The 26,867-nt window shown below is 43.5% G+C and overlaps 1 protein-coding gene and 1 pseudogene across 1 annotated transcript in view; one reads left to right on the plus strand and one right to left on the minus strand.

Moving 5' to 3' along the window:
• Positions 1–26,867, plus strand: part of HTR2C (5-hydroxytryptamine receptor 2C) — a 1,161,087-nt gene that overhangs the window by 606,049 nt on the left and 528,171 nt on the right. The gene's annotated exons all lie outside the window — the stretch shown is intronic.
• Positions 15,264–15,382, minus strand: LOC134950034 (5S ribosomal RNA; annotated as a pseudogene).

Here is a 26,867-nt window from a genome sequence, read left to right on the forward strand (position 1 = left end):
GATACCAGCATGTGAGGGCACCTGGATACGCTATAGTTATATGGATTCAGCGAGTGCCAGCTACTGTGCATGTGATATTTAGAAGGAAGCCCAATCATTTAATTGGAAACCTTCTTAACGTGGCACCCTCCGCTATTGATGGGACTTGCTATATTACCCAAACATATGGATTTTGTTCACAATCTGTGATTGTTTTTATTTGGACACTGTACACAACGGCATCCTGGCATTCAGTGATTCCTCTCTGCATAGAGAATATCACTGTAAGATCACCGTGCACGGTGAGTGAATATTACACACGGACGGGTGTGTTGAAGCAATGGCTGAATTTAATGATGATCTACCGTTTAACCCTGCGTTGTATCCGATTGGGGATACATTTGGATTCTCTGATGCTGAGATCGACGGTATACTTCAGAAGGACTGCCTTAAAGACAGCCCCGAGGCCACTAGTACTGACATTATCTACAGAGATCTATTACGACTTAAAAGAAAAGAACTGGATTTTTATTATCACTCTATAACCTTGAGTGATTACTATAGATCTAGAAAAATACCAAGGGGCTTTCGGATAAGGAATTGTCCTACGATTGGCCGATATGATCCTGCCTTTTGCAAAAAATGGACAGGAATACTGAACAAATGTTCTTATGATTTGATCATTCTGGTAATTGATCAATCCAATAAAGAACTATCAGCAATCAAGGAGAAAATTGACACGTTTGAGAAGATCCATCTACCTACACTAAGCGTCGACACAGAGACAGATTGGATGGCGAAATTGGAGAATCAAATCTCTATCTACAAACGCGATCTTATAAAATTTAAAAAGGAGAAAGCCCAGAAAGTGGATAACGATTATGAATATCATAAAGTATACAGATGGCTCACAGGAGGTAATGAAGGCAGTAATACGAGACGGAATTTCCAACGCAACCGCCGATACCCGAAATCTATGCATGACACGGCCTCCTCACAAGAGCTATCTAGTGATGCCAGTGATTCTGGTAAAAAATCTGCTGGGCGACGACAAAAGCATTTTATCCCTTTAGCGGTAACTACACGCAGGAAATATGCCACCCAGGTCGTAGACCAACCAGACGAGGAGGGCAATGCCGGCGACAAAGGACGTGGCAGAAAACCGCCAGTACAGCAAAGGAAGTAGTATGTAATCTCTCTTCATATGAACTGTCTCAATCAGAGTTCAGCCTTCTACAAAAAGGACTTTCATATATACCCACATGTCCCTTTAACACACAGCAGTGGCAAGTGGATAAGTACAAATTACAGAGGAAATTGAAGCTAAGAGAATTTTTCGGGAATAAAGAATATGTCCCCATTAATGACAAATGGGTTATTCCCACACAGATGAAACAATTTGCAACAAAATCAACCTTTGAACCAGTTTCTCTTAATGCCTCAATCAAAACGTTTATGAGATTATTGGAAGATGATGTCAATCAACTACAAGTAAATAATAAAAACCATCATCCTAATCTCACTATTTTGGAACGTCATGCTATTAAATCATTGTCCTCTAACAAGGAACTTATTATTCGCCCCGCTGACAAAGGCGGGGCAATAGTATTACAAGATCTCACTGACTATCGAGCCGAAATCTTGAGACAACTTAGTGATCAGGACACTTATGGAAAATTGGCCTCTGATCCTAGTACCATCTTTAAAAAGGAACTGGAGAGCATCATCTGTAGAGCGAAACAAGCAGCCATCATAACAGACGAACTGGGGACTATACTTATACCGGAATTTCCTATTACTCCCATACTATATAGTCTACCCAAAATTCACAAGGGCATCTCTCCTCCCCCAGGCAGACCTATAATCTCTGCCAGGGGATCGCTGTCTCAACCAGCCGCTACCTTACTCGATGCTATTTTACAACCTCTCATTCAGAGCAATGAGTTCTTTCTTCTTGATACTACTAGCTTTCTAAATAAATTATCCACAGTTGGCCCACTACCATGTGGGGTTTGGCTAGTGACGGCAGATGTCACTAGCCTCTATACTATCATCCCCCATAATATTGGGATCTCTGCGGTTAAAAAGATCCTGACAAATAATGATCAATTAACACCTGCCTTTGTTGAATTTTTGTTACAGCTGTTAGAGTTTATTTTGACCAGAAATTATTTTTTATTTGATGGGGACTATTACATACAGAGACTTGGGTGTGCTATGGGGTCTTCAGTAGCCCCAGCATACTCAAATTGCTACATGTTTGATATTGAACAGGATTTGTTTTTCTCTAATCAAGAAATTTGCTCTAATGTTATCTGTTATATGAGGTATATAGATGACCTGTTTTTAATTTGGCAGGGCACTGAAGATATGTTCAGATCATTTATTAACCTGCACAATGATTCTGACTGCCCAGTCAAACTTACAGTGGAGATGAGTCAATCACAGATCCACTTTCTGGATGTTCAGATTACAGTAACTCCAGAAGGATTGAACACATCTGTATTTAACAAACCTACAGACCGCAACACTATTTTACACATTAACAGTAACCACCCTCGTGAACTTAAATTAGGTTTACCTTATTCCCAGATGATAAGGACACGCAGAATAAATTCTGATCCAGATGAGGCGTGTAAGCAACTTGATGAAGTGGTACAGAAATTTGTGGAACGCGGTTATGATTTTAGGAGTTTATGTAACATTAAAGACAAGGTTCTTAAACTTGACAGGTCCACTCTATTACAGAAAAAGGCTAAGAGGATATCATCTGACAGATTCCCGTTTGTTAGCAGATATAATGATTTATCCACTGATATCAAAAAAATCACTAAGAACAGATGGCCAATCATACAAACAGATAAGTCCCTCCACTTGGGACAACAGTCGATAATGCCATGTTATACCCGTGAAAAAAATCTCAGTGACCTACTTGTTCGTACTGATATCAGTGATCCCAATAAAGCCACTCACTTTTTAGCTAATAAAAAATGGGGTTGTTTCAGATGTACATGTGCTACATGTAGCTTTATGATTCCGGGTGATAAATTCCCACATCCACATTCAGGTAGGATATATCAAATTAGACACCATCTCACCTGTAATAGCACATATGTGGTCTATCAGATCATTTGTCCTTGCGGACTCTCTTACATCGGGAAGACCCAATGCAAATTTAAAGAGAGAATGTCGGCACATAGGTCGGCAATTAGAGCTGCCATTAATAGTGGTAAGAGCGAACAACCTGTTGCCCGACACTTCCTAACCAATAAACACAGCATAGCAAGTTTAAAGTATAGAATGATCGATCACATCCCCCCCTTACGTAGAGGTGGTGATCGCAATCGACTTCTACTTAAACGTGAAACAGAATGGATACATAAGTTGGAGACAGTCAGTCCCCGTGGACTTAATGAAACAATCACATGGTCCATGTTCATATAAAATCTCTAAAATCTCAAGAATATGCTTGCTTTGGTATAATATGTGGAACATCATTGAATAATCATTGCTCGATGCACCTAATTTAAGCAAGGATACATTTTGCATATATGATTATATCACACGCTATGTCATTCTTTCTTCCAGTGATGTTGTTGTGTACATTATGGTTGTTATGGTGATGGTGATGTCACGAGCATGCGCCGCACAGCCGAAGTGCGGACATGCTGTTGTGGGTGATTCTGACGTGAGCTGCGCCCCGCTTCCGGTCCGGCGGCGGCCGTGGAAACGCGTCAGACACTGCCTGCTGTTCACTGGGTGAGGTAGCAATTTAAGGTAAGACTTTGTTTGTTTGTACTTTATATCCTGAAGACGGTAATACACCGAAACGTTGATATACAACTTTGTTGAGCTTGTCATTTTTCCTGAGTGCCACACCTGCTTGCTGTGTACATTTTGCTGGGGATACCAGCATGTGAGGGCACCTGGATACGCTATAGTTATATGGATTCAGCGAGTGCCAGCTACTGTGCATGTGATATATATATATATATATATATATATATATATTTTTTTTTTTCCTAAACATATTTTCAGGGTTGAGTAACCCCTGTATTACGGGCTGAACAGCAGGAATTGTTTTAGGTCAAGCGCTTAATTAATTTGTTGTGTGTGTATATTGTCATCCATTATAGATAAACCAATGTTCTGCTGCCTGTAAGCATTATAATAGTAGAACTAGTAAAAATTACAGACAATGAGAAGAGAATTTGGCAAGTGAAGATGGAAAAAGATAAAAATGAAGTAAGAGATACAACACATTGATAGAACTTTGTGAATGACATGACTAAGATAAAATTGCGCGGTTTCATGTAGGATTTCATGTAGCTTCATCCTTATTATAAATTCCCTGTGAGCTCAGGATTATACTTGGCAGAGTCAGTTGCCGCAAGCCCATGCCAATCTCCATTGTTATCTAAAATTCATATGAATTCATATTTATTAAATCATTGTCTTCACAGTAAGGATTTTCTGCAATAATGCCGCATTCCATGTACCACAGATCTGTAAGCTTTATATTACTCTGGATGAGAAAAAAAAATCTTGCCTCAGTCCTATACAACCTTTAAAAAAAAGGAGACGGGGAAAAAGCATAATTTTCCTATGTGTACCGCTTGTCAGAAAAATAGATTAGGAAGAAAAAAAAATCCCCAAATCGTATTGTTATCTTGCCAGCATTGTAATAGCATCTGCAGCATTGGAAGGTGAGTGACTGGGGTCTAACACTTATTAGTAGCTCCTTATATGCAGTGGGAACACATCTGATTGTTTAGAGCCCTGGAAGGACAATAAAATGCAGCCACACACTCCATGCTGAAATCTTACGTAGCATTGCAAGAGATATCAACCTCACGCAAAGCACAACTTTAGTTATTTATTACCGGTCAGCTTTCTCATTTTATTTCATCTGAGTTGTGTCTGTGGGTGCTCACATTCTGACAAGGTTGATTTGTCTTGCTCCACAATGTGATAAGGACACCTGTACTGTGGTTATCTGTTTAGAGGAAGTTCACAATTTATAGAAAATGATTTATATATTTTTAAACCATGGTCTGAAAATCAGAATCACATCTTTATTCAGTCCTGAGCAAGGTACAGTGTCTTAGAAGGTTTTATTGTGTGGTTCTGTAAGTCAACACCACACAGTGGCATATCTGTAATGGGTGTAATATGTGCAGTGCACACTGGTCCCTGGGTTCAGGGTATCCCACACTGCATACTCTGCACCCCTGTTCTTCAGTGCTTACTGTAAAGTGGTCTTTGGGCCTCATTCAGGTTGGATCACATCAGCGATCCAAACCGCAGTTTTGCGATAAATGGGAAACTGCGCAGGACCAGTTCTGTACATGTGCAGACTGCAGAGCAGGCCCTGCAATCGCATAGCAATGATGAAACACCTCTCTGAGGGATAGGCAGAGGCGTTCGCGGGGAGGGATGGGGGCAGAGGAGGCCAGCGTTGGGATAAATGGGGGCTTGATGCCCCCATTTTCCGGGAGTGACGAGGCCAAGGACTGCAACGCTGTTGCAGTTTCCTTGGCATCTTTAGCCTCCATGCAACTGCAAGTCTGAGTAAGGACACTTACTGCACTGTGACATTTTGTGCAGTGCCTGGCTTCTATCACTGAGTAGGAACTATCAGTGCAGGTACAGTCTCTGAGGGAAGCTCAGCATCTCCTCTGGGAATGCTGGACACACCCTCAGACTGGGGTAATGGGGGCTTCCTCCCCACAAGGCCACTCCCCCTCTTCAGGCACATGTTCCTTCTGTGCGTGAGGGGTGAATGTTTACCACCTCGGGTGTCACCAACTCTAGTGCCTCCTCTGGGTCCAACTAGCACTGAAACATGGTTTTATCAGTGTAAGTGGTTTTCCAATAGCCACACATTGCATGCTACAGTATTTGAGAGTTCATCACTCAAAGCGCAGGATAATAGTATCGACATATGGGATCGAAAATCAGATGAGGTGTGCATCAGTCTTGAAACCTCCAATAGAAGAACACTTAATTTTCCCTCAGGTATTTAAATAGTTATCAATGTGACCGATCTATTATCAGTATTAACCAGTGCCGTATTTAGAATGGGTGCAGTGTGTGTGGTGCATCCATATTTTTCAATACTTACCCTCCAGAGTCCTGCATCGGCAGCAACAGTGCTGCAGGAATAACCAGGAAAATGTTGTGGTGGCCATTTTGCTCATATTTTGTGCATGCGCAGTTAGAAAATCTCTGGGGAACATGGCCGTTGCACCATATTCCCGGAGACCTGTGCATGTGCACTAGACTTTGAGACAGTGCTGGAGTCCCCTAATGACCCCAGTGCCTAGAGTCTACAGTGCGGGTGGAAAAAAAAAAGGGGGCCCAGACGGATACTGCACACGGCCCTCCTCCTTTTGTGATACGCCCCTGGTGTTACCACTGAATTGTCACTGTAACCAATCAATTGTAAGGCTCACCAATCAATGACTATTTATGAATTTAGCATATTCAACTTGAAATTTTTCAGATGTTATCCTTTGATATATGATGACAATGAGTCACCTAATGGTTTTATTATTTGATTTTGTCAACTTAACCTTAAACCACTATATAAATAACGACACTGAGACAGTAAATTGGATAATAAAGGGATTGCAGCTAATAATTTATTGGTGAGATCAGAAATAATTATTATGGTGGCAGAAAAAGGCAGTGCTACCTCTGTCAAAGCCCAATAATAACTTTAAATAATGGGGCGTATCCCCGCCCCAGCACAAACTGGGTTGGGTAGTACCACCTTACCCTAATTGGCCTAGCATTGTCCCCTCCGTAAGATGGAGACCAGGTCCTTCCCTGAGGTAGGGACCAACTCACCCCTCTCTGAGTGGAAATACCACCGAACCAGTCTTGCACCCTAAAAGGCCGCTGAGGAGCACTACTTTCCACAACACCACACCACCTGTTGTTGGAAGAACACAAAATAAAATACACATTACAACTAAACCAAAAATGATACAAAAAAATAAGAATTTACTTACCGATAATTCTATTTCTCATAGTCCGTAGTGGATGCTGGGGACTCCGTAAGGACCATGGGGAATAGCAGCTCCGCAGGAGACTGGGCACATCTAAAGAAAGCTTTAGGACTATCTGGTGTGCACTGGCTCCTCCCCCTATGACCCTTCTCCAAGCCTCAGTTAGGATACTGTGCCCGGACGAGCGTACACAATAAGGAAGGATTTTGAATCCCGGGTAAGACTCATACCAGCCACACCAATCACACCGTATAACCTGTGATCTGAACCCAGTTAACAGCATGATAACAGAGGAGCCTCTGAAAGATGGCTCACAACAATAATAACCCGATTTTTGTAACAATAACTATGTACAAGTATTGCAGACAATCCGCACTTGGGATGGGCGCCCAGCATCCACTACGGACTATGAGAAATAGAATTATCGGTAAGTAAATTCTTATTTTCTCTAACGTCCTAAGTGGATGCTGGGGACTCCGTAAGGACCATGGGGATTATACCAAAGCTCCCAAACGGGCGGGAGAGTGCGGATGGCTCTGCAGCACCAAATGAGAGAACTCCAGGTCCTCCTCAGCCAGGATATCAATTTTGTATAATTTTACAAACGTATTTGCTCCTGACCAAGTAGCTGCTCGGCAAAGTTGTAAAGCCGAGACCCCTCGGGCAGCCGCCCAAGATGAGCCCACCTTCCTTGTGGAGTGGGCATTTACAGATTTTTGGCTGTGGCAGGCCTGCCACAGAATGTGCAAGCTGAATTGTACTACAAATCCAACGAGCAATAGTCTGCTTAGAAGCAGGAGCACCCAGCTTGTTGGGTGCATACAGGATAAACAGCGAGTCAGAATTCCTGACTCCAGCCCTCCTGGAAACATATATTTTCAGTGCCCTGACAACGTCTAGCAACTTGGAGTCCTCCAAGTCCCTAGTAGCCGCAGGCACCACAAATAGGTTGGTTCAGGTGAAACGCTGAAACCACCTTAGGGAGAAACTGAGGACGAGTCCTCAATTCCGCCCTGTCCGAATGGAACATCAGATAAGGGCTTTTTCAGGATAAAGCCGCCAATTCTGACACGCGCCTGGCCCAGGCCAGGGCCAACAGCATGACCACTTTCCATGTGAGATATTTTAACTCCACAGATTTAAGTGGTTCAAACCAATGTGACTTTTCGAACCCAAAACTACATGGAGATCCCAAAGTGCCACTGGAGGCACAAAAGGAGGCTGTATATGCAGTACCCCTTTTACAAACGTCTGAACTTCAGGGACTGAAGCTAGTTCTTTTTGGAAGAAAATTGACAGGGCCGAAATTTGAACCTTAATGGACCCCAATTTCAGGCCCATAGACACTCCTGTTTGCAGGAAATGTAGGAATCGACCCAATTGAATTTCCACCGTCGGGCCTTACTGGCCTCGCACCACGCAACATATTTTTGCCAATTGCGGTGATAATGTTTTTGCGGTTACATCCTTCCTGGCTTTGATCAGGATAGGGATGACTTCATCCGGAATGCCTTTTTTCCTTCAGGATCCGGCGTTCAACCGCCATGCCGTCAAACGCAGCCGCGGTAAGTCTTGGAACAGACAGGGTCCTTGCTGGAGCAGGTCCCTTCTTAGAGGTAGAGGCCACGGATCCTCCGTGAGCATCTCTTGAAGTTCCGGTTACCAAATCCTTCTTGGCCAATCCGGAGCCACGAATATAGTGCTTACTCCTCTCCATCTTATCAATCTCAGTACCTTGGGTATGAGAGGCAGAGGAGGGAACACATACCCTGACTGGTACACCCACGGTGTTACCAGAGCGTCTACAGCTATTGCCTGAGGGTCCCTGGACCTGGCGCAATACCTGTCGAGTTTTTCCCAACGGTTTATAATCATGTGGAAGACTTCTGGGTGAAGTCTCCACTCTCCCGGGTGGAGGTCGTGCTGAGGAAGTCTGCTTCCCAGTTGTCCACTCCCGGAATGAATACTGCTGACAGTGCTATCACATGATTTTCCGCCCAGCGAAGAATCCTTGCAGCTTCTGCCATTGCCCTCCTGCTTCTTGTGCCACCCTGTCTGTTTACGTGGGTGACTGCCGTGATGTTGTCCGACTGGATCAACACCGGCTGACCTTGAAGCAGAGGTCTTGCTAAGCTTAGAGCATTGAAAATGTCCCTTAGCTTCAGGATATTTATGTGAAGTGATGTCTCCAGGCTTGACCATAAGTCCTGGATATTCCTTCCCTGTGTGACTGCTCCCCAGCCTCGCAGGCTGGCATCCGTGGTTACCAGGACCCAGTCCTGAATGCCGAATCTGCGGCCCTCTAGAAGATGAGCACTCTGCAACCACCACAGGAGGGACACCCTTGTCCTTGGTGACAGGGTTATCCGCTGATGCATCTGAAGATGCGACCCGGACCATTTGTCCAGCAGGTCCCACTGGAAAGTTCCTGCGTGGAATCTGCCGAATGGGATTGCTTCGTAGGAAGCCACCATTTTACCCAGAACCCTTGTGCATTGATGCACTGAGACTTGGCTCGGTTTTAGGAGGTTCCTGACTAGCTCGGATAACTCCCTGGCTTTCTCCTCCGGGAGAAACACCTTTTTCTGGACTGTGTCCAGGATCATCCCTAGGAACAGAAGACAAGTCGTCGGAACCAGCTGCGATTTTGGAATATTGAGAATCCAACTGTGCTGCAGCAACACTACCTGAGATAGTGCTACACCGACCTCCAACTGTTCCCTGGATCTTACCCTTATCAGGGAATCGTCCAAGTAAGGGATAACTAAAATTCCCTTCCTTTGAAGGAATATCATCATTTCGGCCATTACCTTGGTAAAGACCCGGGGTGCCGTGGACCATCCATACGGCAGCGTCTGAACTGATAGTGACAGTTCTGTACCATAAACCTGAGGTACCCTTGGTGAGAAGGGTAAATTTTGACATGAAGGTAAGCATCCTTGATGTCCCGAGACATCATGTAGTCCCCTTCCTCCAGGTTCGCAATCACTCTTCTGAGTGACTCAATCTTGAATTTGAACCTCTGTATGTAAGTGTTCAAAGATTTTAGATTTAGAATCGGTCTCACCGAGCCGTCCGGCTTCGGTACCACAACAGTGTGGAATAATACCCCGTTCCCTGTTGCAGGAGGGGTATCTTGATTATCACCTGCTGGGAATACAGCTTGTGAATGGCTTCCAAAACTGTCTCCCTGTCAGAAGGAGACATCGGTAAAGCCGACTTTAGGAAACGGCGAGGGGGAGACGTCTCGAATTCTAATTTGTACCCCTGAGATATCACCTGAAGGATCCAGGGGTCTACTTGCGAGTGAGCCCACTGCGCGCTGAAATTCATTGAGACGGGCCCCCCACCGTGCCTGATTCTGCTTGTAAAGCCCCAGCGTATACTGAGGGCTTGGCAGAGGCGGGAGAGGGTTTCTGTTCCTGGGAACTGGCTGATTTCTGCAGCCTTTTTCCTCTCCCTCTGTCACGGGGCAGAAATGAGAAACCTTTTGCCCGCTTATCCACGAAAAGACTGCGCCTGATAATACGGCGTCTTCTCATGTTGAGAGGCGACCTGGGGTACAAACGTGGATTTCCCAGCTGTTGCCGTGGCCACCAGGTCTGAAAGACCGACCCCAAATAACTCCTCCCCTTAATAAGGCAATACTTCCAAATGCTGTTTGGAATACGCATCATCTGACCACTGACGTGTCCATAACCCTCTATTGGTAGAAATGGACAACGCACTTAGACTTGATGCCAGTCGGCAAATATTCCGCTGTGCATCACGCATATATAGAAATGCATCTTTCAAATGCTCTATAGGCAAAAATATACTGTCCCTATCTAGGGTATCAATATTTTCAGTCAGGGAATCCGACCACGCCAACCCAGCACTGCACATCCAGGCTGAGGCGATTGCTGGTCGCAGTATAACACCAGTATGTGTGTAAATACATTTTAGGATACCCTCCTGCTTTCTATCAGCAGGATCCTTAAGGGCGGCCATCTCAGGAGAGGATAGAGCCCTTACAAGCGTGTGAGCGCTTTATCCACCCTAGGGGGTGTTTCCCAACGCACCCTAACCTCTGGCGGGAAAGGATATAATGCCAATAACATTTTAGAAATTATCAGTTGTTATCGGGGGAAACCCACGCATCATCACACACCTCATTTAATTTCTCAGATTCAGGAAAACTACAGGTAGTTTTTCCTCACCGAACATAATACCCCTTTTTGGTGGTACTCGTATTATCAGAAATGTGTAAAACATTTTTCATTGCCTCAATCATGTAACGTGTTGCCCTACTGGAAGTCACATTTGTCTCTTCACCGTCGACACTGGAGTCAGTATCCGTGTCGGCGTCTATATCTGCCATCTGAGGTAACGGGCGCTTTAGAGCCCCTGACGGCCTATGAGACGTCTGGACTGGCACAAGCTGAGTAGCCGGCTGTCTCATGTCAACCACTGTCTTTTATACAGAGCTGACACTGTCACGTAATTCCTTCCAACAGTTCATCCACTCAGGTGTCGACCCCCTAGGGGGTGACATCACTATTACAGGCAATCTGCTCCGTCTCCACATCATTTTTCTCCTCATACATGTCGACACAAAAGTACCGACATACAGCACACACACAGGGAATGCTCTGATAGAGGACAGGACCCCACTAGCCCTTTGGGGAGACAGAGGGAGAGTTTGCCAGCACACACCAGAGCGCTATATATATACAGGGATAACCTTATATAAGTGTTTTTCCCCTTATAGCTGCTGTATAGTTAATACTGCGCCTAATTTGTGCCCCCCTCTCTTTTTTAACCCTTTCTGTAGTGTAGTGACTGCAGGGGAGAGCCAGGGAGCTTCCCTCCAACGGAGCTGTGAGGGAAAATGGCGCCAGTGTGCTGAGGAGATAGGCTCCGCCCCCTTATCGGCGGCCTTATCTCCCGTTTTTTTATGTATTTTGGCAGGGGTTAAATGCATCCATATATCCCAGGAGCTATATGTGATGCATTTTTTTGCCATCCAAGGTGTTTATTATTGCGTCTCAGGGCGCCCCCCCCAGCGCCCTGCACCCTCAGTGACCGGAGTGTGAAGTGTGCTGAGAGCAATGGCGCACAGCTGCAGTGCTGTGCGCTACCTTGTTGAAGACAGGACGTCTTCTGCCGCCGATTTTCCGGACCTCTTCTGCCTTCTGGCTCTGTAAGGGGGCCGGCGGCGCGGCTCTGGGACCCATCCAAGCTGGGCCTGTGATCGTCCCTCTGGAGCTAATGTCCAGTAGCCTAAGAAGCCCAATCCACTCTGCACGCAGGTGAGTTCGCTTCTTCTCCCCTTAGTCCCTCGATGCAGTGAGCCTGTTGCCAGCAGGTCTCACTGAAAATAAAAAACCTAAACTAAAACTTTCACTAAGAAGCTCAGGAGAGCCCCTAGTGTGCACCCTTCTCGTTCGGGCACAGAGATCTAACTGAGGCTTGGAGGAGGGTCATAGGGGGAGGAGCCAGTGCACACCAGATAGTCCTAAAGCTTTCTTTAGATGTGCCCAGTCTCCTGCGGAGCCGCTATTCCCCATGGTCCTTACGGAGTCCCCAGCATCCACTTAGGACGTTAGAGAAACATAGAATAGCCGGGTTAGTAGATGGGGATACAACACTGGAACGAGGGAAAATGTCTTCCAATCCAGGTTTTAAAATGACTGATGAAGACCCTCCCCTAGCTGAACTGATAGGCTAAACTAAAGTCAACGTACTGATACTCAAGTCTATATACAGTAATTCTATTTAAGATTCACTCAATAAATCTTTCCATTCACAATCAGCGAGATGAATAAAGATGTAACAGTTATCAGCCTCCATGAATGAAGGAGGAGTTATCAGTTGTTGAAAGTACAATGACCGTTTGTGGCTGTATTATCTCTTGTGGTATGAAATACAACAATTGTATTCTCAGTTGTACGGCTTCTTTACAGTCCCTGCTGTGCTATACATTAACTCTGTTTAACTCGCCACCATGAACTGATGGAGCTATTACAGTAGGTTGTTACCAATCATGCATGCATGGTTACAGTAAAGTCCACCACCAAATTCTAGTCATGTGCTCAAGACTGTTTTACTTTAATAAATGATCTCATACAGTACAGTTTATTTTATAATATTGCTGTGTTATACTTATTTCATTTTTTTTTGCAAAGGTAAAATGAAACAGCAATAGAACGATGTTACGCTACTGTACCTGATTCTCAGAAATATATTTTTTAAAGTTGCTAATTATAGATGGGGCATGCTTTTGACTACTGGCGCCATCCACACCTGTCTTTCGGCCAGTTTATTGCACCATTTACACTTTGTGTAACTGCGCCATTCTCCCCACGTTACATAGAAGAACTGATGTGGTTATCAGTACAGATGGTGTATGAAGCACCTGAGTGTATAGTCCATTGTTCGACAGACACCCAGTGCATTCCCAAAGAAACATGCTCGGCTATATTTGGCTATATCATGGTCATTTAAAGATAAGAATAAAGCAGCATGGCGTGTAATTGTTAGCATTACGGCCTTACAGCACTGAGGTCTTGGGTTCAATTCCCACCACGGCCCTAACTGTGTGGAGGTTGTATATTCTCCCAACGCTTGTGCAGGTTACCTCCAGTAAAGTCCCATATTGTAAAAATATACTGGTAGGTTGTCTCTCGGCAAAAATGTAACACTGTCTGAGTACATGTTGTCGGGAATAAAAATTGTAAGCTCCGCTGGTGTGAATGGCCAAATACTCTCTGCAAAGCTCTGTAGAATATGTGTGTGCTATATAAATAACTGGTAATTAAATATATATATATATATATATATATATATATATACACTATGTATATATATATATATATATATATATATGTATAAAACAAAAAAATATAGCTCAGGTGCGCTAATGCATTCTTAATAGGTAGTACACCTTTTTGCATATGGTCACTCAATGTTATACAATATAATAAAATATTCAGGAAACTGATATCAAATTAGACACCCAAAAGTTTTATTCCTGGTATAAAAACAGGTTGCTAAAACATAATTTTATAAAACATGATATATATAGGTGATATTAGTTCACATAGATGGTTATTCCAATACATATATATTTTGATATAATATGAGGAATGCTTGAATAATTACAGACGTATTCTTTCATTACCTTAAAAATTATTTTTTTTCTTGATACCACCATGATATTTCTCTGTGGTACAGTAGGTCAGTCCGGCTATTACCATTTGGACCCTTTACAACATTTTTATATGGTTACTACCCCATGATGACCAATTCGGTATATACCCATTGAGTGTAACCAACCAGTAACCAATAGAAATTGGAATTTTATCTGTAAAAATATAATTTTGTACATTAATTAGAATCTAATGGTAGATTATACTATTAAACGTATATATCCTTTAAAACTTATATGGCTGTTAGATCCTAAAAATCTTATATTCTACAATTAGGCTTATTAAAGCTCACTTGTTTGGGTTTTGGGGTCTGCACTAGATAGGATTGTTATAGGAAGATAATGGAAAACAAATCAAGGGTAGAAAATGCTTATAATAATATCCAACATTTGGATACTGACTTCGTAAGCAGTAGCATCTGGTTGGTGGTACTCCCAGAAATTTGTTCAGAATAAACTATTTTGTGGGGTTTTGCAGAGACATAAGAAGACTGTTTAGTCTCTCTGGGGCACACTTTTTACATGGTAGTATGATAAGTATATAGGTTTTGTTACATGGTACTTATGATTGTAGGTAGGTAAATATTTTTTCGTTAAAACTTAACTTTTATTAAGGATATACAGACGTCAATGAAAAAACATCAATGAAAAGATTAAAAACATATTAAATAAATTGCTCACTTCTATTCAATTTGATTGTCTAGTGTCAAAGTGGGCACTGACTATGTCAGAAGTGAGTACAACAAGGAAGAGATGTTTCTCAGAGCGAAAGTTTCTGTTTTTCTGTTTTCTTATTCAAAGTAATGAAACTAGTGTATACGTATTGGGGATGAACAGAAATCAAGCTTTATGACTCCAAGAAACCATAGGGTAACCCATTGAGTATCAATTCAGTGGTACAGCACACGTATTCCGGAAAATAGTAGGGTGTATTAAGAACCAGTCACTTCTGCTTTTGCCCATCTGTTGCCATCAAATGGGCAATGAGAGAGTGTATGCGCCAAAATAATCTGGTTTTGAAGGAAGTACAGTACACTTCTGCTTTTCTGGGTAAGTATATGCAGTAGGTTGCTTTGTCCCAAATACTACAGTACCTGCTATTCACAGAGGGTCTCGCTTTCTGGTACTGACCCGGCCCAACACTGCTTAGCTTCAAAGATCAGATGAGATCGGGCATGTCCAGTGTTGTATGACTGTAGAAAATTTGTGGGGAAGGTTAATGTTCATGCCAGATTATCCAAATTGAGAGTGTATCCAAATAAAGAAGAATAACTGAAAAGTAAGGTAAGAATAGAGACAAATAATCAGAGTTGGTAAGAAAGGTAAGTATTACAGTGGACAGCAGAAGTGTAAAATAATACATAATCACTGCAGTGTTTGTTTGTTTGTTTGTTTGTTTGTTTGTTTTCTTTACTTATGTTACTCATTCTCCACAAAAAAAAAAAGCATTTGGGTAACTCAGGATCAATATGAAGTGCTGAAAAGATCATATTGTTCAACACTAACACATTGTATCATGCATAACAGAACTCCTGACTCACTCTTTATCTACAGTAAATATGGTTTAAAATCAATCTAGAGCATGATATGGCATATTGATTTGTACTATATTGCACCACATTTGAGGAGGGATGAACCTGCTGCATGAGCCCTGCAGAGATAACCAGCCATATACTAATTCTTCCCAGTATAATCTGCTGGATATTATTAATAGCATTAGTATCCATGAGAATCTTCTGAAAGAAAACAAATACCTTTTTTTCCTCCAAACGGGTCTTGGTTGATACAAATTTGTGTGCGGTGTTGTTACATAAAAAATAAGGGGGTCATTCCGAGATGATTTCTCGCTAGCAACTTTTTGCAGCGCTGCGATCAGGTTAAATCTCGGCAAAACTGCGCATGCGTATGCACCGCAATGCCTGGCGCGCCATATGGGTACAAAGAGGATCGGTGCTGAGCGAAGGATTTAACGAAGAATCCATTTGCACAGTCGATCGCAAGGTGATTGACAGAAAGAGGGCGTTTGTGGGTGCCAACTGACCGTTTTCTGGGAGTGTTTGGGAAAACGCAGGTGTGTCCAAGCGTTTGCAGGGCAGGTGTCTGACGTCAATCCGGGAACAAAAAGACTGAAGTGTTACGTCCAGAGCTACTCAGAAACTTAAAAAAAACTTTTTTTGTGCCATCGGCTGCAAAAGCATTTGCACACTTGCAAAGCGAAAATACACTCCCCCATAGGCGGTGACTATCTGATCGCAGCACAGCAAAAAGTTGCTAGCGAGCGATCAACTCTGAATGACGCCCTATGTGTAGATTTTGTAACTACTGTACCTTTGCTAGCTGTCTACGTTACTTTCATGACAGCACTGACTTGCGTCGAGGTAAATGGTTGGGGAAGCACTGGCTTGTATCAGAGCCATTTTTATACACATTTTTTTTTTTTATTCTTACCAGCTAATAACATGAAAACAGATGGTTGCAGAAAGTTGTGCCCCCCTTGCCAAGCCCCAGCAACCACTCACTGGCACGTCCCCCTGCATTTTAGCCGTCTTGCTCATCAGCTTCTCTTTCATGTTGGCTGCTCCTGATTGTATGCTGGGGAATGTCCTGGATAGGTCACCTGACACTGCATCAAGCCACTCCCCCTCAGTGAGGCACAACAGAAAACTTCTCCCCTTGTGCTGTGTTTTGCAGTACTATAGGCCACAGTGCGGCCCTGCCCTCAGCTCCAGGCAGTGCTCAGAGCTGCCTCACCTCTGGTCTGTCCACGGCCGTCCCTGTATTTCTAGTGGAGTGTTGCAAATTTGGTGAGTTTTTACTATAAAAATGAGATTATAATAATACAGAGATGATATTTAAAAGTCATTAATATCTTCATTGTATTACAGTAATCAATGGTGCAAATATAGCCCCTCTCTGCTCTTCAGGACCCAGTCAACTCGGCCACTCCGAATGTCTCTCACAGATGTGTCCCACTACAGCCTTGCTTCTTTCAGCAGCGTGCTTTACCTGGACTGCGATGTGTACGCAGCACAGCGTAGCATACTCATCACAAGCGGTGAGGCTCCCATTCACTTCAGTGTGTAGCGCAGTGCCGTAACTAGGCATTTTAGCGCTGTGTGCAAGAAACAGCATTGGCGCCCCCCCATGCAAAATAGGGGCAGGGCGCGCAAAAAATATATGGGGGCGTGACTTCACGGAGAAGGTGCGTGGCCACAAAATAATACCAATTCATACTATGGTTCACCGTAGTCTCCATTATTCAAATTACGCTGCACAGTAGCGCCACTACACCAGGTAGAGCCCCTTTTACACATTACAGCAGACAGTCCCCCTTTTTACACATTACGGCAGACAGTGTCCCCCTTTTTACACTTTATGGCAGACATCGTCCCCCTTTTTACACATTATGGCAGACATCGTCCCCCTTTTTACACATTACGGCAGACAGCGTCCCCTTTTTACACATTACGGCAGACAGCGTCCCCTTTTTTCACATTACGGCAGACATCGTCCCCCTTTTTACACATTACGGCAGACAGCTGGGTATATTTACTAAAATTCGTATTTGTACCGATTTGGAGTGAGATTCATCACGAATGTGTAAATGTGCAACTTTTTGAATTGGTTACGCCTCATTTACTAAGCTGTCGTATTTTTATTTTTCGTGTTTTCCGATGTCGATGTCATTCGTGGTTTTGTAAGGTAGAATGCGGCCGATTTAGTGTTTTTTTGGTCGTGTTATGAGGTTATCTTACGACTGCGTCACATTTCGGTTACGGCAGTGTTTGTCCGTTAACGGACGCGTTTTTTTTCCTAAGTTTCGTTCTTGTCACTCGTCCGTGATTGGTTTGATTCGTGATGGAGGAGTGTCTGTGCACATTACTATAAAAACGCCCCAAACCGTCCGAACCTCGTGGGTTTAGCTAGTGGAGAGGTGAGAGGAAGGTGTGTTAGGAATTGGTGAGTAGTTTGGAGTTTTTGGTGGTTTTGAGGAGGTGCTTTGTGATTGTTGAGTGCTGTACTGTGTGTGTAAGTAGTCTTGTCATACTTGTTGTGTAGTTATTTAAAAGTCTGTCTAGTTTTTTGTCATTGTTTTTTTTTCTCACGTCTAATGTCATTGTTTGTGAGTGAGTGTGTGTGTGTGTGTTTGGTGTGTGGTGTGTAGTGGTAGTGGAGGAGTGTGTTTTCTGTATTTTTTTCTCAGTGTTATTTGTTGTTTGTCCTGATTATGTCCCAGTCAGAGGTGAGTGTGGTGGAGGAGGTGAGTGAGAGGGAGGAGGTGAGTGAGAGGGAGGAGGTGAGTGAGGTGGAGGAGGTGAGTGAGAGGGAGGAGGTTAGTGAGGTGGAGGAGGTTAGTGAGGATGAGGGGCAGGTTGTTGGTGCGGCCTCCAGTGATAGTGATGGTGTTGTGGCTCCGCAGCCACGCACCACTACAAAGACTGGCCGCAATGTCAAATTTAGCTACGCAGAAAATATGGCTTTGGTGCGGGAGCTGATGAGGCATCCTCGGCAGTTGCTTGGCCATGATGCTGCAAAGGTGTCATCACGCAGGAAGAGTGTTCTGTGGGGGAAGGTCATAGCGGCTGTGAATAGTGAGGGTGTGGTGAGGCAGACCGAGGACACGTGTCGTAAGCGTTTCTACGACATAAAGCGCCGTGTCTAGGCGAAGATGGCCAAGGAGGCTAAATCGGCCCGCCAAACCGGGGGTGGACACCCCTTCCGTGCATCTTATCGTGATTGGGAGGAGCCTGTGCATGCACTCATTCCGCCAGAAGTGGTTGGTGCCACTCATGTCCGGGATTCGGATCGGCCAAGGCAGGATGGTGAGTTATTTGTGTTATTTTTTTAACAATTTAAACATCTGTGCGTTGTCCTTAGTTGTCTGAAATGTCTTATAGCTAATTGTGGTTGTCAGTTTGTTAATTATTCTAATGTGTTGGTGATGTAGTGCAGGCCTGGCCAACCTGTGGCTCTCCCGCTGTTGTCAAACTAAAAGTCCCATCATGCCTTGCCACAGTTTTGCTGTTAGGGAATGCTAAAACTGTGGCAGGGCATGCTGAGATGTGTAGTTTCACTACATCTGGAGAGCTACAGGTTGGCCAGGCCTGATGTACTGTTGTTCTAATTTTTTATTTTATTTTTAATTGGTTTTGTTTTTATTTTTTTTCTGGTTGCCTTGGTTTTTTTCTGGTGTTTTATGTCAAAAGTAAATGTATGTAGGTGTATTTTAAAGAAGTGGTTTTTTTTTTCAACTTTTTTTTTAAATACATTTCATAGCATTTATGTTTATTGTGTGTTGTTTTGGGTTTCCCTTTGTGTGCTTGATGTGTTTTTTAATGCATATGTGGTTGTGATGTTTCCAAGTTTTTTCATATATTTTTGTCTAGTGTGTTATTCTTAGTATAAAAAATTGGGACCTTAGCGTGCAATATTGTGGTTGTACAAAAAAATGAAACAATGACTTGCGCCCTAGCTGCAGCTTGATATACGTCCAAAAGAACACCACTTCTTTCTACATACAACAATACACTGGTGGACGATCTCCAAGCGCTGCTAAGTAAATCTGGAATCCTTGTGTTTTAAGAACCCTCAAAAAAAAGCAGAGTACAACAGTATTTGTAAGGGCGTCTCTGTATTTGGCCGTTCACTTGTAGTTTCACCAACGACTGACCTTTGTTAAGTACCCTATGTTCCCATAAAGGTTTCTTTCACACTCTCTTCCATTCAAGGCACAGTGACATCATCATCTATAGCATACAGGTCATTAGAACCAAGCTTACCTGAATGATAAGCCCTATGTGCATCCAAAGATATCTTTAATGGATCCTCCTTCTCTAGAATCCTCTATCAATCTTGTGTGCGTGTATACAGCTTCGCAACAACTCTATATGGTGGTTTCTCTGCAAAGAGGGGGCCTCTGAAGAAATTGTTCCTCCCTAGGCAGATGGTTCAGTCACAGTGCCTTGAATGGAAGAGAGTGTGAAAGAAACCTTTATGGGAACATAGGGTACTTAACAAAGGTCAGTCGTTGGTGAAACTACAAGTGAACGGCCAAATACAGAGACCCCCTTACAAATACTGTTGTACTCTGCTTTTTTTTGAGGGTTCTTAAAACACAAGGATTCCAGATTTACTTAGCAGCGCTTGGAGATCGTCCACCAGTGTATTGTAATATTGTGGTTGTGTTAAGCTACGACGTTTTGGTTTGAAGTAGTATAATTGTTAGCATTATGCGCCTTTGTGTATGGTTTTTTAGGGGAATTTTTTGCAAATTTAAGTATAGACACCCAATGAAGTCAGACAGAAAAGCAAAAGCATCGTTTAGTTTAATTCTCATCAGGTACCACATATGTTTACATCACAATAATGAATTTGCATAAACATATCACCAAAATAGTATGTTCATAAGGACATTCTTCATATTTCTACAGTACGCCAGAGAAGCAGCACAGCCAGGCCACATCCAACACTGCCAAGAGATGCAGATGGTGGCAATGCCGGTAAGATTTAACTGTAAACACATATTCTGCAAACACATAGAAACACAAACTGTTAATGATTATCTTATCACATAGGTTCTTCTTCGGCAAATCCCCCTACACTAAGGCGCCCATCACAGGGCTCGGTTACTGTGGCTACGAGGCCACCCAAGAGACGCCGTCTTGAGGCTCCAGCTCCAGCACCAGCATCACCACCCCAACGGCGCATCTCCGCAGCGTCGGCCGTGCCACCACTAGCACTTTTGGCCAGCCCCCAAAGTGAGGATCCACAATCCCCTCAGTTGTCTGGTGAGTAAACATCACAATTACGTGTAAATAAGTAAACAAACAGTGGTGTTGATTTATTAACCTGGATAAGGCATAAGGAAGTGAAAAAACACTGATATGTGCAAGGTGCTAAGGGCAGCAGTACAAAATAAACACAACTGTTAATGTACATATTGGTTCTGTTTGCCTTGTGCCGTTATCACCTTGCACATATCACTGGTTTTTCACTTCCTTATGCCTTCTCCAGGTTTATACATCTGCCCCACTGTTAGTACATAGAAAAAAAAAACACTAATGACCAGTCATCCTTGCAATAATCAACAACAACAAGCAGATGGTGTTAAGGTATTTTTAGATGGTTAATTGTCAGATGTGATGTTGGCCATATCAACACATTTTTGGCACATAATTTTTGGAGTAAAAAACCAACATAAATGTTAAGTCTCATCCAATTGTTTTGCATGGCCAACAACACCACTTCTAAACATAGGGCACCTTAAAACTTTTTCACCCATTGTTAATGTGTACATTTTTGGCCACTATATTTGTTAACGTTTTTTCCAGACCACTGACTGCCTTGAACAATGTATGAGTGTATTGGTCAACACATTTATTGTATTGTGTGTGTTGTTCCAAAGGAACCTTCATACCCAATATGTATATGTAGTACTTTGTATTTGTTAGAGTTCTTCGTGTTTAAACAGTAATTATGGCTCTGAATCCTACTATTCCCAAAAATTATAAACAACTGAGTAGTGAACCTTAGAAGCCACATATTTTTACAAAAAGGTGAGCAACATAGTTAAGTTTAGCCCACAATCTATATAGCAATTACAACATTAATATTAAGAAGTAAGGCATGTTGACGTAAAGCTATAGTAAGACCAATGCTACATATTTACTAAATAGTGGCTGTCTTCAACCCCATACAGACCCAGCCATCATCACCGAGGATGACCAGCAGGAACGTGACCAGGAGACCTTCACACTCCACCTGCAGCCCATCGATCCGACTCAGCTAACCACGCCGCAGGACATACCCCAACCACCCCAAACATCCCACAGCCCCCAATTGAGCACAACACAAGGCGACACACAAATGGGCCCTGAGTTTTAGAGCCGTTGGTCGTCACAACAGGCGCAACACTACGCGTGCCTCACTACCCACAGCCAATACCTGTCAAGTCTGCCCCATCATTTGCCTAGACTGAGTCGCAACTCAGGCAGACTTATAGTGCAGGTGGGCCGAATCGCTAACTCCATGGAGCAGATGAGGGCAGACAACACCCAAATGCAGTCAAACCTCCAACGCATCTTGGATGAACAGCAGCGGCAGCAACAAACACTCATCCAGATCATCCAACATAATCAAATGATAAATGATAACCTATCAAGAATTATCTCAAACAACACTGCCACTAATACGCAACTCACAGCAAGCTTGAACAATCTTAGTCAAAGCCTAAGTGTGTTGGCATCACACCATGTGACATCGAGCTCGGGGACAACTACACCAAGCAACACCCCAGTTCAATCCCCAGTTCGACGCTCAAGTCGAACCCGCACCAACGAGCCTGCACAATCCTCGGCACCCAGCACACAAAGAAAAAAAAATTAATAATGCATGCACAGAAAATGGTGACCATTATTTTTTTTTCTGTTTTTTGGGGCATAAATTGGTGTGTTAAAAAAAAAAAATAGTTAACACGGAATATGTGTATTGCTTAATTCGCTACACAAACAACCTCCACATTAGTGTCTAGGGCCAGATGTGTATTGCTATAAATATATTGCCTACCCCTAGGTGTCCTCAGCTCAACGTGTGTCTAATCTATGGCACCCAGCACATTGGCCATGGCCGAAAGATTACATAAAGCTACCCTGACTGCATGCCACTGCGACTTCTGGGTAGGGAAGCAGAGAGAGGCATCTATGTAGCCATCCAAGACATCCAAAACCTGAGTGGCCATTCAAAAATTAAAGGTGAGTGTCATGACCTGTAATCAATACAATACTGTATTCTATTACATTACAGAAGCACCACTTACACATAGACGTGTATGTATGTTTTAACTCACCTGAATTACATATTTTTAAAAGGTGGCCTGTGAGATACTAATTACATCGCCAGTCACAGCCTAGAAGCTGCCAGTAGCCATAAAGTGCAACACAGGCAGGAGTTTGTGCAGGCCTGAGACAGAGCGAGAGCATACTGTCTCAGGGTCTAGGTTCAGTTTGACAAGGTCATACAGAGGGAAAATTTTATTTACATTTAGTCTGAGCATCTGTACAACATGGTCATCAGCAAATTTGTTATCGTTTAAACGCCCACTAAAAAAACAAGCCATGGCCAGCCTACGCGGAACATGTACAACCTGCTGACCCTGTTGATTTTCATGGCCTGGGTTTACTGTAGCCTCATGGAGCAGTGTCAGGTATCCCCCAGCAAACAAGACAGCAGTACTACACACAGTAGCAGCCATTTCAGATTGAGAGTGGTGAAAAATGTGTTTGGGCCCCTTTTAAAGGTCCAAAAAGTCAGGTGTGAGTAATGTAGAATTGACAACACATGTAAACACGCTTCTCAAAAGCAGGTCTACTTTTTTTTAGGCTTTTTGTACGATTAGTAATTTTTTGCGGCTGCAATTCCATTTTCACGGTAGAAATTTCAAATACGAATGCTTAGTAAATGACCGAGTTCTATATCTAAACAGCCGCGTTTGACCGATGGTGTATTCATTCGCATTTTTACTACACAGCCGTAATAAAAATACGAATGCCCTCATCACTGCCGAGATTTGTGCTTAGTAAATTCCCGAGATGACACTTTGAAGAAAAAACACCAAATCGGTCGAAATCGGGAGCTTAGTAAATGTATTCCAGCGTCCCCTTTTTACACATTACGGCAGACATCGTCCCCCTTTTTACACATTACGGCAGACAGCGTCCCCTTTTTACACATTACGGCAGACAGCGTCCCCCTTTTTACACATTACGGCAGACAGCGTCTTCTTTTTACACATTACGGCAGACAGCGTCCCCTTTTTACACATTATGGCAGACATCGTCCCCCTTTTTACACATTACGGCAGACATCGTCCCCCTTTTTACACATTACGGCAGACAGCGCCCCCTTTTTTCACATTACGGCAGACATCATCCCCCTTTTTACACATTACGGCAGACAGCGTCCCCTTTTTACACATTACGGCAACCCCCCCCCCCCCCCCCAGTAAATCCTGCGTTTGCCCCTGCATTTACTAACCAGACAGACAGGTCAGACAGCAGCACAGACTCTTCCAAGTTCCAAATTGCAGGGAAGGGGAGCCGGGCTGCCGCTGGGCCAAAGAGAGCAGCATCCCTGTCACACAGACGCCGCTCAGCCGCAGCAGCGGGTTCAGCTGGACACAGGCTGGCGGGCGGCTTCAGCGTCAGCGGGAGATGGTTGTGTCTAGGCAGGCGGGTGGCCGGCCGGCGGCAGTTTCAGAGGGACACGGGCGGGCAGCGGCGACTGCAGCAGGACACAGGCGGCGCTGCCGTCAGTGGGACATAGGCGGCGCCGCCTTCAGCTGTCTGGGCTCGGAGCTAGCGGGTGTGATGCACAATGGTGCGCCCTCAGTGCATTTGCGCTGTGGGCAAGGCACCATCGGCACACACCTAGTTACGGCTCTGGTGTAGCGTATGCAATGTGTACACTACGCTATGCAGTGGTCAGATTGAATGGCAGCAACAAACAAAAAGGACACATCTGTAATCGCACAAATTAAAAAAAACTCAGAGCGACAACTACATTCATAGTGTACACTGCCCACAGGGGCTGGCGACATTTGCACATCTGTGTGTTACTGAGTCTGAATCAGTGTAACAGGGCTCTGATGTGAGCAGCCGCTGTTTTTTTTTTACCACACCATATGTTGTTGTGCTTCATCTGCAACTTTGTACCTGTATAAAACTCATTCCTGTGTGGTTAAAGTTGCAGCCCAGCATCTTTACTGCACCGTGAGACGCTCTTCACTGCACCTGCAATGTGACTACGAAGTAATAATAATTAAAAAAAACTGTACGCTACTCCTCTTGGAGCATCTCAGTTGTGACGGACATCTCACGCCGTTTGGTGTTAAGACACCAAATATATGAGGACACATCTGTAAAATCAAATTCAATAATAAAGCGCCTCTCTGCCTGGTCTTGGAGCATAGGCTCATTGGACAAATGCAGCAGCATGATGGCATTACTGTACCTGCCTCTTTAGGTCTTGCCTTTGCTGTACATCAATGCCAGTTGTGGTATAGTGCAATAGGGTTGAGATCACAATGATGTCATTGTCATTAAATTAGATCATCCTGGAGGACGGCCTACTCTGCCGGGACGCCGAAAGAACGCCCCACAATTTGTGAGCAATTTGTTCACTAAGTACAGGTGATAGATATTCTGGCAATGAGCAGATTTCACAGACATGTTGCCTACTTGTGAAAAAAACATTTCAAGGAGATTGAGAAAGTAACATCTATGCACGGAATACTGAAAAGGGCGTGCACTGCTCCGTCTGAGAAGTGTGTCGTAATATTGTCTAATGTACGTCTGTCAATGAGTCCCAAAGCAGTAACACGGTATGGTGTGGATCATAGGTACTATTGGTCGACAGTAAGTAGGTCGACATGGTTTCTAGGTTGACAGGGTCTCTAGGTCAACATGTACAAGGTTGACATGACAGAAGGTTGACATGAGTTTTTAAAAAAAATTGGTGTCATTGAGAGTGACCAGGAACCCCAATTAGTGCACTGTGTCCCCTCGATTGCCATGCTTCGGGCAAGGTGTTTTGCTCCACTACCCGCTGCGCTCAGCACTGGTTACCGTTCCCAATTGTTGTCCATGTGGATCTTAAAGCATGAAAAAGTTAAAAAAAATGAAATTTAAAAAAAAAAAACTTATGTCGACCTAGAGACCATGTCAACCTAGAAACCATGTCAACCCACTTACTGTCGACCAATAGTGGTCAATCTCGACATTGTCGACCTAAGTGTGGTCAACCTAGAGACCGGATACCGTCCATAAACAATATATGTAAATATTGAGTGCGTCACTTCCGCCCGTCCGCGTCTGTTACGGATATGACGCGACTGTCATAGCGGTGCGTGTCACCTCTATTATCCATTTTTCTAGCTTACTGATACTTCTTTTCTCACTCTCTATAGTATATTGTCACTAACCAACCCCTTATTCATTTATACGATGGTCACAGTTTGCACTTTATCGCAACATAAGCACATCATGCCGGGCGGAAATGACGCATGCGTTCCACATGCGTTCCACCGCTATTTCCGACGGCAGGAGCTGTTAATATACATTTCTAATACAGTTTTTTTGGTCTTTCATGGTGTATCCTCATCTAAATCTACTTGTCACTTTTTTGAGTGCCAATTAGAACATCAGAAATCATTTTCCTTTAGTGCTCTTGTAAAATTAATGATAATCACAGGAAGTGATGTCATCATTAATCACCTCCTTTGGGTATAAATAGAGCAAGCTTACTCAGTGTGGTCATCCCCTTGATGAAGTCCTGTTGCTGATGGACGACACGCGTTGGTAAAACCTGCAGACATCTCCTTTTAAGGACAGATAAGCCTCATACGATTTTAAATTCTGTACGCATGCCTTCCAGCCATTTTTATGGACAGATAAGCTCTATATAATTTTTTATTCTGTACGCATGTTATTCAGCCATTTTTTATGTATTTGTATGTGATTATGTGTATTAACTTTTTGCATTTTTAATATATACACTGCTCAGGCTCCGTATTGATCTTGTTTGGGAATAAGCTAGTTCCCTAATTAGGCCTGTGAAATTATGCAGTGACATAATACGAAATGTAAACGGTATACACTATGGCCCTCATTCCGAGTTGTTCGCTCGCAAGC

This window comes from Pseudophryne corroboree, chromosome 8 (genome assembly GCF_028390025.1).
Source record: "Pseudophryne corroboree isolate aPseCor3 chromosome 8, aPseCor3.hap2, whole genome shotgun sequence".
In the NCBI taxonomy this organism is placed as follows: domain Eukaryota; kingdom Metazoa; phylum Chordata; class Amphibia; order Anura; family Myobatrachidae; genus Pseudophryne; species Pseudophryne corroboree.